Raw genomic sequence first — 15,436 nt, 5'->3', positions numbered from 1 at the left:
CAGGTCAGAACATAGTAAACGTATCGTGTCTACAGTGAACTGTCACAACTGGTACGCAAAACGGCCCCAAGAGAAACTGAAAACAATGATTATGCAAAATTTAGGGGTGACAAACAAAAAGCATTATGGTATGTTATGGTATCAGTTTTTTTCGGAAAGGAGGACGATGAGCCTGAAAAAATGATCATGGCAACAAAGTCAGCCGTCGACAATGGAGAGCTGTACAAATGTCTTCAGTGTGATTGGTTGTATACTGTAAGAAGAAAAGAGGTACGTCCGGACATGGAATCACGGAAAAAGTAGGATGTAAAGTCTTATCACCAGAATCAACTCCTCTAGTCATTCAGCCTTCTCCTCTGTCCAAAAATTTTATTGCCTTGTGTCTTTTTATATCTGTTAAGATTGCCCGGCAAATGCCTGTAGTGCTCCAAAGAGCAACAGGTACAATCCCTACACATTTATAGTTGGAGCCCTGAAAGCAGACATCCTTAGCATTCAAATATTTTTTCTTTCAGAGAGGCGACTCTCTAAGAAACTCTATGGGTAACTCTGTAACAAGGTTTTTTTGTCCTTTTTTCCTACAGAGCACCCATTTCCAATCTCCAGGAAGAAGGATCTATGCCGCGCTGTGAGGGTACGTTTGCAATAGCCCCTCAGGTCAGAACATAGTAAACGTATCGTGTCTACAGTGAACTGTCACAACTGGTACGCAAAACGGCCCCAAGAGAAACTGAAAACAATGATTATGCAAAATTTAGGGGTGACAAACAAAAAGCATTATGGTATGTTATGGTATCAGTTTTTTTCGGAAAGGAGGACGATGAGCCTGAAAAAATGATCATGGCAACAAAGTCAGCCGTCGACAATGGAGAGCTATACAAATGTCTTCCCTGTGATTGGTTGTATACTGTAAGAAGAAAAGAGGTACGTCCGGACATGGAATCACGGAAAAAGTAGGATGTAAAGTCTTATCACCAGAATCAACTCCTCTAGTCATTCAGCCTTCTCCTCTGTCCAAAAATTTTATTGCCTTGTGTCTTTTGATATCTGTTAAGATTGCCCGGCAAATGCCTGTAGTGCTCCAAAGAGCAACAGGTACAATCCCTACACATTTATAGTTGGAGCCCTGAAAGCAGACATCCTTAGCATTCAAATATTTTTTCTTTCAGAGAGGCGACTCTCTAAGAAACTCTATGGGTAACTCTGTAACAAGGTTTTTTTGTCCTTTTTTCCTACAGAGCACCCATTTCCAATCTCCAGGAAGAAGGATCTATGCCGCGCTGTGAAGGTACGTTTGCAATAGCCCCTCAGGTCAGAACATAGTAAACGTATCGTGTCTACAGTGAACTGTCACAACTGGTACGCAAAACGGCCCCAAGAGAAACTGAAAACAATGATTATGCAAAATTTAGGGGTGACAAACAAAAAGCATTATGGTATGTTATGGTATCAGTTTTTTTCGGAAAGGAGGACGATGAGCCTGAAAAAATGATCATGGCAACAAAGTCAGCCGTCGACAATGGAGAGCTGTACAAATGTCTTCAGTGTGATTGGTTGTATACTGTAAGAAGAAAAGAGGTACGTCCGGACATGGAATCACGGAAAAAGTAGGATGTAAAGTCTTATCACCAGAATCAACTCCTCTAGTCATTCAGCCTTCTCCTCTGTCCAAAAATTTTATTGCCTTGTGTCTTTTGATATCTGTTAAGATTGCCCGGCAAATGCCTGTAGTGCTCCAAAGAGCAACAGGTACAATCCCTACACATTTATAGTTGGAGCCCTGAAAGCAGACATCCTTAGCATTCAAATATTTTTTCTTTCAGAGAGGCGACTCTCTAAGAAACTCTATGGGTAACTCTGTAACAAGGTTTCTTTGTCCTTTTTTCCTACAGAGCACCCATTTCCAATCTCCAGGAAGAAGGATCTATGCCGCGCTGTGAGGGTACGTTTGCAATAGCCCCTCAGGTCAGAACATAGTAAACATATCGTGTCTACAGTGAACTGTCACAACTGGTACGCAAAACGGCCCCAAGAGAAACTGAAATCAATGATTATGCAAAATTTAGGGGTGACAAACAAAAAGCATTATGGTATGTTATGGTATCAGTTTTTTTCGGAAAGGAGGACGATGAGCCTGAAAAAATGATAATGGCAACAAAGTCAGCCGTCGACAATGGAGAGCTGTACAAATGTCTTCAGTGTGATTGGTTGTATACTGTAAGAAGAAAAGAGGTACGTCCGGACATGGAATCACGGAAAAAGTAGGATGTAAAGTCTTATCACCAGAATCAACTCCTCTAGTCATTCAGCCTTCTCCTCTGTCCAAAAATTTTATTGCCTTGTGTCTTTTGATATCTGTTAAGATTGCCCGGCAAATGCCTGTAGAGCTCCAAAGAGCAACAGGTACAATCCCTACACATTTATAGTTGGAGCCCTGAAAGCAGACATCCTTAGCATTCAAATATTTTTTCTTTCAGAGAGGCGACTCTCTAAGAAACTCTATGGGTAACTCTGTAACAAGGTTTTTTTGTCCTTTTTTCCTACAGAGCACCCATTTCCAATCTCCAGGAAGAAGGATCTATGCCGCGCTGTGAAGGTACGTTTGCAATAGCCCCTCAGGTCAGAACATAGTAAACGTATCGTGTCTACAGTGAACTGTCACAACTGGTACGCAAAACGGCCCCAAGAGAAACTGAAAACAATGATTATGCAAAATTTAGGGGTGACAAACAAAAAGCATTATGGTATGTTATGGTATCAGTTTTTTTCGGAAAGGAGGACGATGAGCCTGAAAAAATGATCATGGCAACAAAGTCAGCCGGCGACAATGGAGAGCTGTACAAATGTCTTCAGTGTGATTGGTTGTATACTGTAAGAAGAAAAGAGGTACGTCCGGACATGGAATCACGGAAAAAGTAGGATGTAAAGTCTTATCACCAGAATCAACTCCTCTAGTCATTCAGCCTTCTCCTCTGTCCAAAAATTTTATTGCCTTGTGTCTTTTTATATCTGTTAAGATTGCCCGGCAAATGCCTGTAGAGCTCCAAAGAGCAACAGGTACAATCCCTACACATTTATAGTTGGAGCCCTGAAAGCAGACATCCTTAGCATTCAAATATTTTTTCTTTCAGAGAGGCGACTCTCTAAGAAACTCTATGGGTAACTCTGTAACAAGGTTTTTTTGTCCTTTTTTCCTACAGAGCACCCATTTCCAATCTCCAGGAAGAAGGATCTATGCCGCGCTGTGAGGGTACGTTTGCAATAGCCCCTCAGGTCAGAACATAGTAAACGTATCGTGTCTACAGTGAACTGTCACAACTGGTACGCAAAACGGCCCCAAGAGAAACTGAAAACAATGATTATGCAAAATTTAGGGGTGACAAACAAAAAGCATTATGGTATGTTATGGTATCAGTTTTTTTCGGAAAGGAGGACGATGAGCCTGAAAAAATGATCATGGCAACAAAGTCAGCCGTCGACAATGGAGAGCTGTACAAATGTCTTCAGTGTGATTGGTTGTATATTGTAAGAAGAAAAGAGGTACGTCCGGACATGGAATCACGGAAAAAGTAGGATGTAAAGTCTTATCACCAGAATCAACTCCTCTAGTCATTCAGCCTTCTCCTCTGTCCAAAAATTTTATTGCCTTGTGTCTTTTGATATCTGTTAAGATTGCCCGGCAAATGCCTGTAGAGCTCCAAAGAGCAACAGGTACAATCCCTACACATTTATAGTTGGAGCCCTGAAAGCAGACATCCTTAGCATTCAAATATTTTTTCTTTCAGAGAGGCGACTCTCTAAGAAACTCTATGGGTAACTCTGTAACAAGGTTTTTTTGTCCTTTTTTCCTACAGAGCACCCATTTCCAATCTCCAGGAAGAAGGATCTATGCCGCGCTGTAAAGGTACGTTTGCAATAGCCCCTCAGGTCAGAACATAGTAAACGTATCGTGTCTACAGTGAACTGTCACAACTGGTACGCAAAACGGCCCCAAGAGAAACTGAAAACAATGATTATGCAAAATTTAGGGGTGACAAACAAAAAGCATTATGGTATGTTATGGTATCAGTTTTTTTTCGGAAAGGAGGACGATGAGCCTGAAAAAATGATCATGGCAACAAAGTCAGCCGTCGACAATGGAGAGCTATACAAATGTCTTCCCTGTGATTGGTTGTATACTGTAAGAAGAAAAGAGGTACGTCCGGACATGGAATCACGGAAAAAGTAGGATGTAAAGTCTTATCACCAGAATCAACTCCTCTAGTCATTCAGCCTTCTCCTCTGTCCAAAAATTTTATTGCCTTGTGTCTTTTGATATCTGTTAAGATTGCCCGGCAAATGCCTGTAGTGCTCCAAAGAGCAACAGGTACAATCCCTACACATTTATAGTTGGAGCCCTGAAAGCAGACATCCTTAGCATTCAAATATTTTTTCTTTCAGAGAGGCGACTCTCTAAGAAACTCTATGGGTAACTCTGTAACAAGGTTTTTTTGTCCTTTTTTCCTACAGAGCACCCATTTCCAATCTCCAGGAAGAAGGATCTATGCCGCGCTGTGAGGGTACGTTTGCAATAGCCCCTCAGGTCAGAACATAGTAAACATATCGTGTCTACAGTGAACTGTCACAACTGGTACGCAAAACGGCCCCAAGAGAAACTGAAAACAATGATTATGCAAAATTTAGGGGTGACAAACAAAAAGCATTATGGTATGTTATGGTATCAGTTTTTTTCGGAAAGGAGGACGATGAGCCTGAAAAAATGATAATGGCAACAAAGTCAGCCGTCGACAATGGAGAGCTGTACAAATGTCTTCAGTGTGATTGGTTGTATACTGTAAGAAGAAAAGAGGTACGTCCGGACATGGAATCACGGAAAAAGTAGGATGTAAAGTCTTATCACCAGAATCAACTCCTCTAGTCATTCAGCCTTCTCCTCTGTCCAAAAATTTTATTGCCTTGTGTCTTTTGATATCTGTTAAGATTGCCCGGCAAATGCCTGTAGAGCTCCAAAGAGCAACAGGTACAATCCCTACACATTTATAGTTGGAGCCCTGAAAGCAGACATCCTTAGCATTCAAATATTTTTTCTTTCAGAGAGGCGACTCTCTAAGAAACTCTATGGGTAACTCTGTAACAAGGTTTTTTTGTCCTTTTTTCCTACAGAGCACCCATTTCCAATCTCCAGGAAGAAGGATCTATGCCGCGCTGTGAAGGTACGTTTGCAATAGCCCCTCAGGTCAGAACATAGTAAACGTATCGTGTCTACAGTGAACTGTCACAACTGGTACGCAAAACGGCCCCAAGAGAAACTGAAAACAATGATTATGCAAAATTTAGGGGTGACAAACAAAAAGCATTATGGTATGTTATGGTATCAGTTTTTTTCGGAAAGGAGGACGATGAGCCTGAAAAAATGATCATGGCAACAAAGTCAGCCGTCGACAATGGAGAGCTGTACAAATGTCTTCAGTGTGATTGGTTGTATACTGTAAGAAGAAAAGAGGTACGTCCGGACATGGAATCACGGAAAAAGTAGGATGTAAAGTCTTATCACCAGAATCAACTCCTCTAGTCATTCAGCCTTCTCCTCTGTCCAAAAATTTTATTGCCTTGTGTCTTTTTATATCTGTTAAGATTGCCCGGCAAATGCCTGTAGAGCTCCAAAGAGCAACAGGTACAATCCCTACACATTTATAGTTGGAGCCCTGAAAGCAGACATCCTTAGCATTCAAATATTTTTTCTTTCAGAGAGGCGACTCTCTAAGAAACTCTATGGGTAACTCTGTAACAAGGTTTTTTTGTCCTTTTTTCCTACAGAGCACCCATTTCCAATCTCCAGGAAGAAGGATCTATGCCGCGCTGTGAAGGTACGTTTGCAATAGCCCCTCAGGTCAGAACATAGTAAACGTATCGTGTCTACAGTGAACTGTCACAACTGGTACGCAAAACGGCCCCAAGAGAAACTGAAAACAATGATTATGCAAAATTTAGGGGTGACAAACAAAAAGCATTATGGTATGTTATGGTATCAGTTTTTTTCGGAAAGGAGGACGATGAGCCTGAAAAAATGATCATGGCAACAAAGTCAGCCGCCGACAATGGAGAGCTATACAAATGTCTTCCGTGTGATTGGTTGTATACTGTAAGAAGAAAAGAGGTACGTGTATAATTTTACTGGAAAAAGTTTTGTAGGAGCTGCGCGTAAGGTCTCTCCTGATTGGTTGCAGAAAACAATGACATGTCACTCTTCCAATTGTTTCAGTATTCTGTGGGGTCAGGGTTAGGCACACCATCAGAAGTACTTAAACCGCAGTTTGAAAGCCTTATGACATACGACATACGGTCGACTCCCGATAACTCGAACCTTCAAGGGTAATCAAAAAAGGTTCGAGTTGTCGGGAGCTCAAAAAAAAATAGCCGGGAGTAAGGAAAAAAACGGTTTTTACTACATAGTGAATCGAACATTTTAATCACATTTAAACCTCAAACAGCCGACGAGCATGCATGTGTGTACATATTTGATTGATCTGGCCCCATGTTTTTTCGCAGGTTACAGCGGAAATTTTGATCACATGCTTTACTCCAACCTGGAAAGAGACAACAGCTCGTTTCTGCTTGGCCAAAACTACGCAAACAATCTGTCAAAGGCTGCAAAATCTGGAAGGAGTAGTGAGACTGTGAGATCATTATTTCAGGAAAATAGACGAGAAAAAAAGGAGGAGATCAAGAGGGGAAAACAGAGAGAAAGAAAAAAAAAGAGGATCCATTTTCAGAGCGTTTTCACATAACGTCATGTAGTCCGCTATACACCAACCAACTACTCAAGTGGCAACTGCATACTCTGGTGCTCAAGACTACAGCTATTTTGCAAGAGTAGTACTTTGAATACTTACTCTTTCAACCTTTCCAAATGCAGTACTATTTCTTACACTGCCCTTCTTTTTTTACGGTGCAGTACTGTTACTTACACTGCCCGCCTTTTTTACGGTGCAGTACTATTACTTACACTGCCCGCCTTTTTTACGGTGCAGTACTATTACTTACACTGCCCGCCTTTTTTACGGGGCAGTGCTATTACTTACACTGCCCGCCGTTTTTACGGTGCAGTACTATTACTTACACTGCCCGCCGTTTTACGGTGCAGTACTATTACTTACACTGCCCGCCTTTTTTACGGTGCAGTTCCATTACTTACACTGCCCGCCTTTTTTACGGTGCAGTTCCATTACTTACACTGCCCGCCGTTTTTACGGTGCAGTACTATTACTTACACTGCCCGCCTTTTTTACGCTGCAGTACTATTACTTACACTGCCCGCCGTTTTTACGGTGCAGTACTAATACTTACACTGCCCGCCTTTTTTACGGTGCAGTACTATTACTTACACTGCCCGCCTTTTTTACGGTGCAGTACTATTACTTACACTGCCCGCCTTTTTTTACGGTGCGGTACTATTACTTATACTGCCCACCTATTTTTACGGTGCAGTTCTATTACTTACACTGCCCGCTTTTTTTTACGGTGCAGTACTATTACTTACACTGCCCGCCTTTTTTACGCTGCAGTACTATTACTTACACTGCCCGCCTTTTTTTACGGTGCAGTACTATTACTTACACTGCCCGCCTATTTTACGGTGCAGTACTATTGCTTACACTGCCCGCCTTTTTTACGGTGGAGTACTATTACTTACACTGCCCGCCTTTTTTTTGGTGCAGTACTAGTACTTACACTGCCCGCCTTCTTTACGGTGCAGTACTATTACTTATATTGCCTGTCTTTTTTACGGTGAAGTACTACTAATTACACGGAGTGTTTCAACCTGTTTTATGGCTTATTACTCGGCTTATTATTCGACGGACGGTCGGTGTACGGTCACGTGATCACCCGAATTTTTTTTAGGGCCAGTTTTAAACGTCGTGCTACGCTACGAGGGTTGTCCAATACTGTCGACCAGAATCCAGTCTTATCCCTTTGCTTTCCATCGGAAAACCGGAAGTCTAGTGGTGTAAAGTCCTAGTAAGTGTAGGTTATCCATTGGACACGAGTAGGTTCGAATGGAAAAGTACATTTTCTATTCGTGAGAGACATATAAAAATTTCAGTTTATCGGTGCCTCTAACGATAAAGGAAACCCTCTATTTGTGACCGGGCTGATGGAGAAAAGTCTGCAAGCTCTGTTAGAACAGCGACAACTCGCCGAAACAGAAAGACGCGTGATTTCTCTGGATGTAGCCCGAGCAATTAACTACCTTCATTAGAAGAAACCAAAACCAATCATTCACCGGGATGTGAGCAGTGCTAATGTGTTGCTATGACAACAGGGTGACCAGTGGAGAGGCAAAGTGTCAGATTATGGCACTGCTAATTTCATGCAGCAGACCATGACAGTAGCTCCTGGAGCTATGATTTACAGCGCTACTGAAGCACTTGCATAAAACCAAACAGTCAAGGTAAGTTTTAGTAAATTTAGAATTTTTTTATTCAGGCACTTTTTCATCAACATCTTCAGACCTCAAAGAGACGCGTTGGTGCAGTCATCTTGAGGACGTAGCGATTTTAAAGCCAGGTTTTTCTTTTACGACACGAGCGAAACACTTCTCCACTTTACCCTTCTTCACCTGGGCATACAATTAAAAGGAGCAAAATAATGTTGAATCGGATAGCCCTGTGCAGTGTGAAGGAGTTCGAGCAATTTACTTGCGTACACGCACTTTGGCTCAAACGTAACAAATCAAATATTTGAGTTCAAAGATAGCACAACAAGTATGAAATTTAATTGGATTGAAGGACAAATCTTTTGTTTTTGAATGCATTATGGTCTGCTTATCAAGTCCAATCGGAGCGCCATTTCGCAGAAATGGAGCACCAATCGCGAATGGCTCCCCCAGCAAAAAGGCCCAAAATTTGGAAGGATTTTCATGAAATATGGGGCAAAGAAGAGCTCGATTTAGTGTATGGGCCAAATTTGAACCCGGAATGGATCACCTGGAAGGAATTGTCGCTAAGTCCAAGTGTACAAGTAAAGGAGGAGGAAGTGAAGAAGGAGAAATATTAACATAACACTTAACACTTTTTATAGCACTTAGCATTAAGAGATATATAATTTGTTCTTAGTAATGTTATTTTATTATTTGTAAATCTTTCTTTTTTTCTTACTTTTTCTTTTCTCGAAGGTATTAGCTTTTTGCTACCTTGTAAATTCGAGATAAAATATAGTCATATATGTATGTATGTATGCACACTAAAAAACAATGAAGGAGTTCGAGCAATTTACTTGCGTACACGCACTTTGGCTCAAACGTAACAAATCAAATATTTGAGTTCAAAGATAGCACAACAAGTATGAAATTTAATTGGATTGAAGGACAAATCTTTTGTTTTTGAATGCATTATGGTCTGCTTATCAAGTCCAATCGGAGCGCCATTTCGCAGAAATGGAGCACCAATCGCGAATGGCTCCCCCAGCAAAAAGGCCCAAAATTTGGAAGGATTTTCATGAAATATGGGGCAAAGAAGAGCTCGATTTAGTGTATGGGCCAAATTTGAACCCGGAATGGATCACCTGGAAGGAATTGTCGCTAAGTCCAAGTGTACAAGTAAAGGAGGAGGAAGTGAAGAAGGAGAAATATTAACATAACACTTAACACTTTTTATAGCACTTAGCATTAAGAGATATATAATTTGTTCTTAGTAATGTTATTTTATTATTTGTAAATCTTTCTTTTTTTCTTACTTTTTCTTTTCTCGAAGGTATTAGCTTTTTGCTACCTTGTAAATTCGAGATAAAATATAGTCATATATGTATGTATGTATGCACACTAAAAAACAATGAAGGAGTTCGAGCAATTTACTTGCGTACACGCACTTTGGCTCAAACGTACACAAATCAAATATTTGAGTCCAAAGATAGCACAACAAGTATGAATTTTAATTGGATTGAAGGACAAATCTTTTGTTTTTGAATGCATTATGGTCTGCTTATCAAGTCCAATCAGACTGCATTTATACAGACTTACAATTAAGGAGAAATGAACTTTTGGGACCCTGAATGTTTGTTTGTTGAATATTTGAGGAAACTGACTGTTTTTTTAAAACGCTTCAATAGACAGTTTCAATATTGTCACGCTCCGCTGTGATTGACCCAACATTATTAGAAACGTCAAATTATCTATGCGACACATTTTTGTAATAATAATGATCCACAGTAGGATCAAGTTTGCAAGTATTGCGGACCTACTTTATTTTCCCATAATTTTTTTGAGAGTGTTTTTTTTTTTGCTTCCACTTGCACAGACAACAAATTTTACAAACGGATCAGGTGTATTTTTGTGATTTCTGATGTTACAGTGCGACTACTACTAACTTTAGTTTTTGCTTACCCGAAATAATGTTCTCGCAGTTTCACTTCTCCTTCCAGCTTTCGGTCAATCAGAAACGCCATGTTGGAGTATTCTCCCACATTTCCACCATGTTAACCTGCGAAAAACATGAGGGTTCAGATCAGTCAAATATGTACACACATGGTTGAATTTATCATCGCAAGCATCTGTATTCTAAAGTCTTCTTTATACTGATTGAACATGAAAACTAGAAAACTAAATATTTAAGTCCTGTCTTTAAGGGATTAATCGTTAGTCAGATGCCTTATCCATTGGGCCATAGGCCAGTTCGACATCTCAACGGTCGTTACGCCTTCGGGTCACCCCTATACAAACCGCAAAGGGATTCGCCGCTGCGCCTTAAAGAATAGGGTTTTACGCCGTCTTAGTCAGAAAGCGGGTATAGATTTTGCCCATTTTGGTCTGGAATCAGACATGTTTTACGAAGGAAATATGATCAGATATAGGATACATTTGTTTTTTCTTTATGAATTATGAATTACCGTAAAATTCCGAAAATAAGCCCCTCCATGTATAAGCGCCTCCAAATATAAGCCCCCCAAACTCGTAACGCAAAATACCCTCCGTTAAATCACGCCTCCAAATATAAGCCCCCTCGGGGGCTTGTACTTGGAAATTTCCTTCAAATACAAAGTAAATCAAAGCAAAAACGGTAAATTTCCTTCCAACTACAAGGCTAGCCCAAGCGATTTTGAAACGCAAATTTCTCTCCGTCGTGCAGTGACGGTAAAAAAAAAAGTACAAAAAAGCGTGATCAGGTGCAAAATTGTCGTTTTCGTTATTAAAACTATTGCTTTTGTGACGTTCTCATTGCTGTCGCCGTCGTCGGGTCTCAAGGTCCCTACTGTATCGGAATATACTAGAGTATCCCCTGAGAGGTGCTCTTACCTTTCCTTCTCTCCTTTCTCTCTCTTGTTTTCTCTCTTCCTTTTTTCTCTCCTAAAAAAAATAAAATATGCCCAGGTAAGAAAATTATCATTGTGAAATCATGGATGACAAGTTGCTCTTAAAGTCTTCGCTTGTGCGAAATTAAAGCGTTAATTAATTATTCACATTTATCTCTTAAATGCCATTCACGTAAAAGATGTTACAGGTCACGGCATTTACTTTGAAACCGAGACGCGGCAGAAAAGCGAAGGAACAACGAAGTGCCAGGCTCTCGGTTCTCCCCAGTTCCCACGCGGTTTTTGCGCTTTTTTGATCCTTTCCCCCAACTCTCTTGGAGCCTGGGACAGGCTAAATGAAAGTTTTTAAAAAATTAACGACAATACATACCCACGCTCTTCTCCTCTTCTTTAAATTTTTCTCTCTTTTCCTCGCCCTCTCTTCCTCGTTGAGAGTCCCCAGCTGTGGATGCAAGTTTCCAGCCATAAAATGACGGAGTTCAAGGTTACTGGCGCTAGTCAGTAGAAAGCTTAAGTTAAAAGGACAGCGACGGCTACTAAAACGTCACTAAAAAGGGAAGTTGCTCTACGTCAAACTTTATCGCACTTGTTAATAATAATAATAATAATAATAATAATAATAATAACTTTATTTCTATAGCGCTCTTATCCTATGTTCAAGGCGCTTTACAGACATGTAAACAACATTATTAAACAATATTTACAAATTTACAACCATATCCTATTATATTTACAATGAGTAAAAAAGGAAAAAATTAAAACTAAAGCAATTATTAAACTATTTTATTCATAATGATTAAAAAAAGGGAAAAACTACAACTAACGCAATATATACAAATCTATAAAAACAATGATCCGTTATTACTGAATTTAGTAAACAAGTACGTCTTAAGTGATCTTTTAAAACTCGAGATGGTGTTGGACTTCCGAATTTCATAGGGTATTAAGTTCCATTCTCTCAGTGCATGAACAGCGAATGCTCTATCTCCGTAGGTCTTGGTATACGATCTAGGTTGCATTAAAAGTTCATTACTAACAGACCTCAATGATCTAGTATGAGAACGATAATGTAGTTACCGAGCTAAATAGCTAGGCGATGTTCCATCTCATTCAATTCGTCAAATGTTGGCAGTCGTTTGTGGAGTTGAATTCTCAAAGATTGTATCGAAGTTCAGGAAAGGAGAAAAGAAAGTCGTTCTGTTGTGTTCACTTCCTCTACAAAACGTGAAATTAGGCGGTTTCACGTCGTAGTCGTGCTACGACGGCAAAGAAATGTACAAAAAAGCGTGATGCACGTGCAAAGTTATTGTTTTGCCAATCTAAACCTATTTGCTTTTTTGCCGTTCTCGTTGAAGTCGCCGTCGTCGTCGCTTAAGCTCCCTAATAAGTATACAACACTTTAATAGGAGTTCATTTCTTTTAATCGAAAAACTAGCAGCAGACGTACCTATTTTACAGTGCGACTACTCGAACTGAGGCACTTGGAAGAACTTATCCAATCACAACGTTTTTTGAAAGTTTTGTTTTGCAAATGGACCGATAACATTCAAGGTTTAACTATGCAACCTGACCTCTCAGGAAACACCCCTCAAATTCGTGGATGATTTACGTTCTTTCGCTTGCAGTCCACTGCTCGCAAATCACTTTGCAGGTCAATCCTGAGAAATTTCGAAATTTGTTGCAAAATGTGTAACGGCATGTACACTTCAAGCCTAAATCAGATGCAGTGATTGTTGCTATTCAATTACACTGTGTTTAAACCTATTTTAAACCCATTTTTGCGCATGAATAATCTCCTCCTACAGAGCGTTTTCATTTACGTGTCCAGGATATATGCAAATTTATTGGAACAAAAGAAAGCGTTTGCATAAGAAAAGAGTTCAACTCCCACAGGATTGGTTTGGGTCACCAACATGGCCGCTGTTTCATTGTTTGGGACACCAATATGGTCGCCGTGACGTCATGTGAAAATACGGTATTGATGTACTAAATTGACAACCCACCAAAGTCTGCAAAAACGGGACATGCAAACCAATCTGATACAATTATAAAAGTTGATGATTGAAAAAGTGCACACCTCCACAAATCGAACCTTCTTCACTTGCACCGAAAGCTTGTACCCATTCCCCTAAAAGTTTCTGGTGTGGGGAATGACAGTGGTGAAAAACACAAACATTTATATTTTGGAATTGAGGTCGCATGTAGTTGCAAAGCGCAGCAATGTTACCGACGAATGTTTTGTTAGACGACCAAAAAAACAACTTGTCTCAAACAAATACGTCTCCTGTGAGTTGGATGTGAAGTTTCGGATAGAACAACATTGTCTAATGAAAAAAACGTTGAATTCTTAAAAACATTTTCAACCTCGTCCCCAGGGCTTTTCCCTTAAAAAATGGGTGGGGTGGGAAAAGGGGGCCTTTTCTCGCCCCACCCATTTTTTAAGGGAAAAGCCCTGGGGACGAGGTTGAAACATTTTCTATTAATATTTAAAATGCCATGCTTTGTAGAAACTTATTGTTTTCTTACGGACTGCTGATTGGCCCACAGTCAGCTTTCTTTGAATGTATGGTCATTTTTGTGAAATCCAGTTGGTCAACTTTGTCTAGGTAGCCCCGGTTACAGGAGTCGCACTGTAAAAACTGGTGTTTTCACGGTGATCTCTTACTATATGAGGTATTTACCTTTGTTTCTTTCATATTTATTTTGAATGGTATTTCCTTTAAGGTTCATTTAGTCGCTGCTATTTTGATTAGTTCTAGAACGGCAATCTATCCATTTCGGTAATTAATTTTTTGGTAATTACGTAACCGTAGGCCCGCACCACATGGCAACCAATGTGAAATGTTAAATTTCCTAGCTGGTGTAAGAGCTTAACCTGATAGACATCCATATTATGGTAAATTGACAGATGTCAAAACAAGGTATCCGCTGACCAGTGTCGCATGACCGTATCGCGGGCTCAGATGCCAACTCAATCAAGGTTAGGTGTTTTTTTTTGGAAGTTTCGCTGGCCTGCTGACCAGCTGTTAGCTGTTATTGATTGCGGGCCCAAGTTTATGTTTTTCAGTCACATGGTTTTCCGGTAAAGTTAAGTATAGATTTGTGGTCTTTTCAGTAGTTTAAAGACCATTATCATTTAAAATGCATAAACGGGAGCTTCGTTTTCAGCTCTGGCTAAATCTATAGGGTTTTTTCACTCACGTGGCCAGCATCTATGCAAATTTATTGGAACAAAAAAAAGCGTTTACATAAGAAAAGAGCTCAGTTCCCACAGGATTGGTTTGGGACACAAACATGGCCGCCGTTTCATTGTTTTGGGACACCAATATGGCCGCCGTGACGTCATGTGAAAACACTTCATATATTAAGTTTGTTTTGGTACTGCGTAACTCATCAGTTACACCATCACCCTTTCGACCCGAAACAAAAATGTACTCCCGTTTTTTAAAAAATGGAATGAATGCATTGTACAGATATAGTTGAGATGTTAAACTTCAGAGTAAAAAGAAGAGAAAGTTTAAACCGCGTGCTAAATTTACTTTCTGCTTACCTGAAATAATGATCACATAGTCTCACTACTCCCTCCAGATTTTTGCAGCCTTTGACATATTGTTTGCGTAGTTTTGGCCAAGCTGTTGTCACTTTCCAGGTTGGAGTAAAGTATGTGACCAAAATTCCCGGTGTAACCTGCTAATAAACATGGGGCCAGATCAATCAAATATATATGTACACACATGCATGCTAGTCGGCTCTTTGAAATTTATTCTGAAGCCTTCTTTTTATATTGAATACGAATACTAGCAAACTAAGTTCTGTCTTTATGGATGTTGACAAAGGGACCACATTTCGATGAGTTTGAGAAAAGATTTTCAGCCAAACTTGCTATTTAGCACATCACCACGTGCAACTCGACCAACCCGGCTCGTCGGAAATTTCAAATAAGTTAAGAGTTATAAGATATGCCGGCGAAATATTAAAGCTGAAATTTTCTTAGTGTTAAAATAAGAACACATTTCTGAACATTTTAAAGTTTCTCCTATCTTGGAAAAGCGAAAAGGAAAGACCTGTTAAGAGTTAAATTATCCCGAATTGCTCTCTTGCATAAATACAAGTTTCAAAATATTCATAA

The sequence above is a fragment of the Porites lutea genome, chromosome 14 (assembly GCF_958299795.1).
Source record: "Porites lutea chromosome 14, jaPorLute2.1, whole genome shotgun sequence".
Lineage (NCBI taxonomy): Eukaryota > Metazoa > Cnidaria > Anthozoa > Scleractinia > Poritidae > Porites > Porites lutea.
This window is presented reverse-complemented; position numbering follows the sequence as displayed.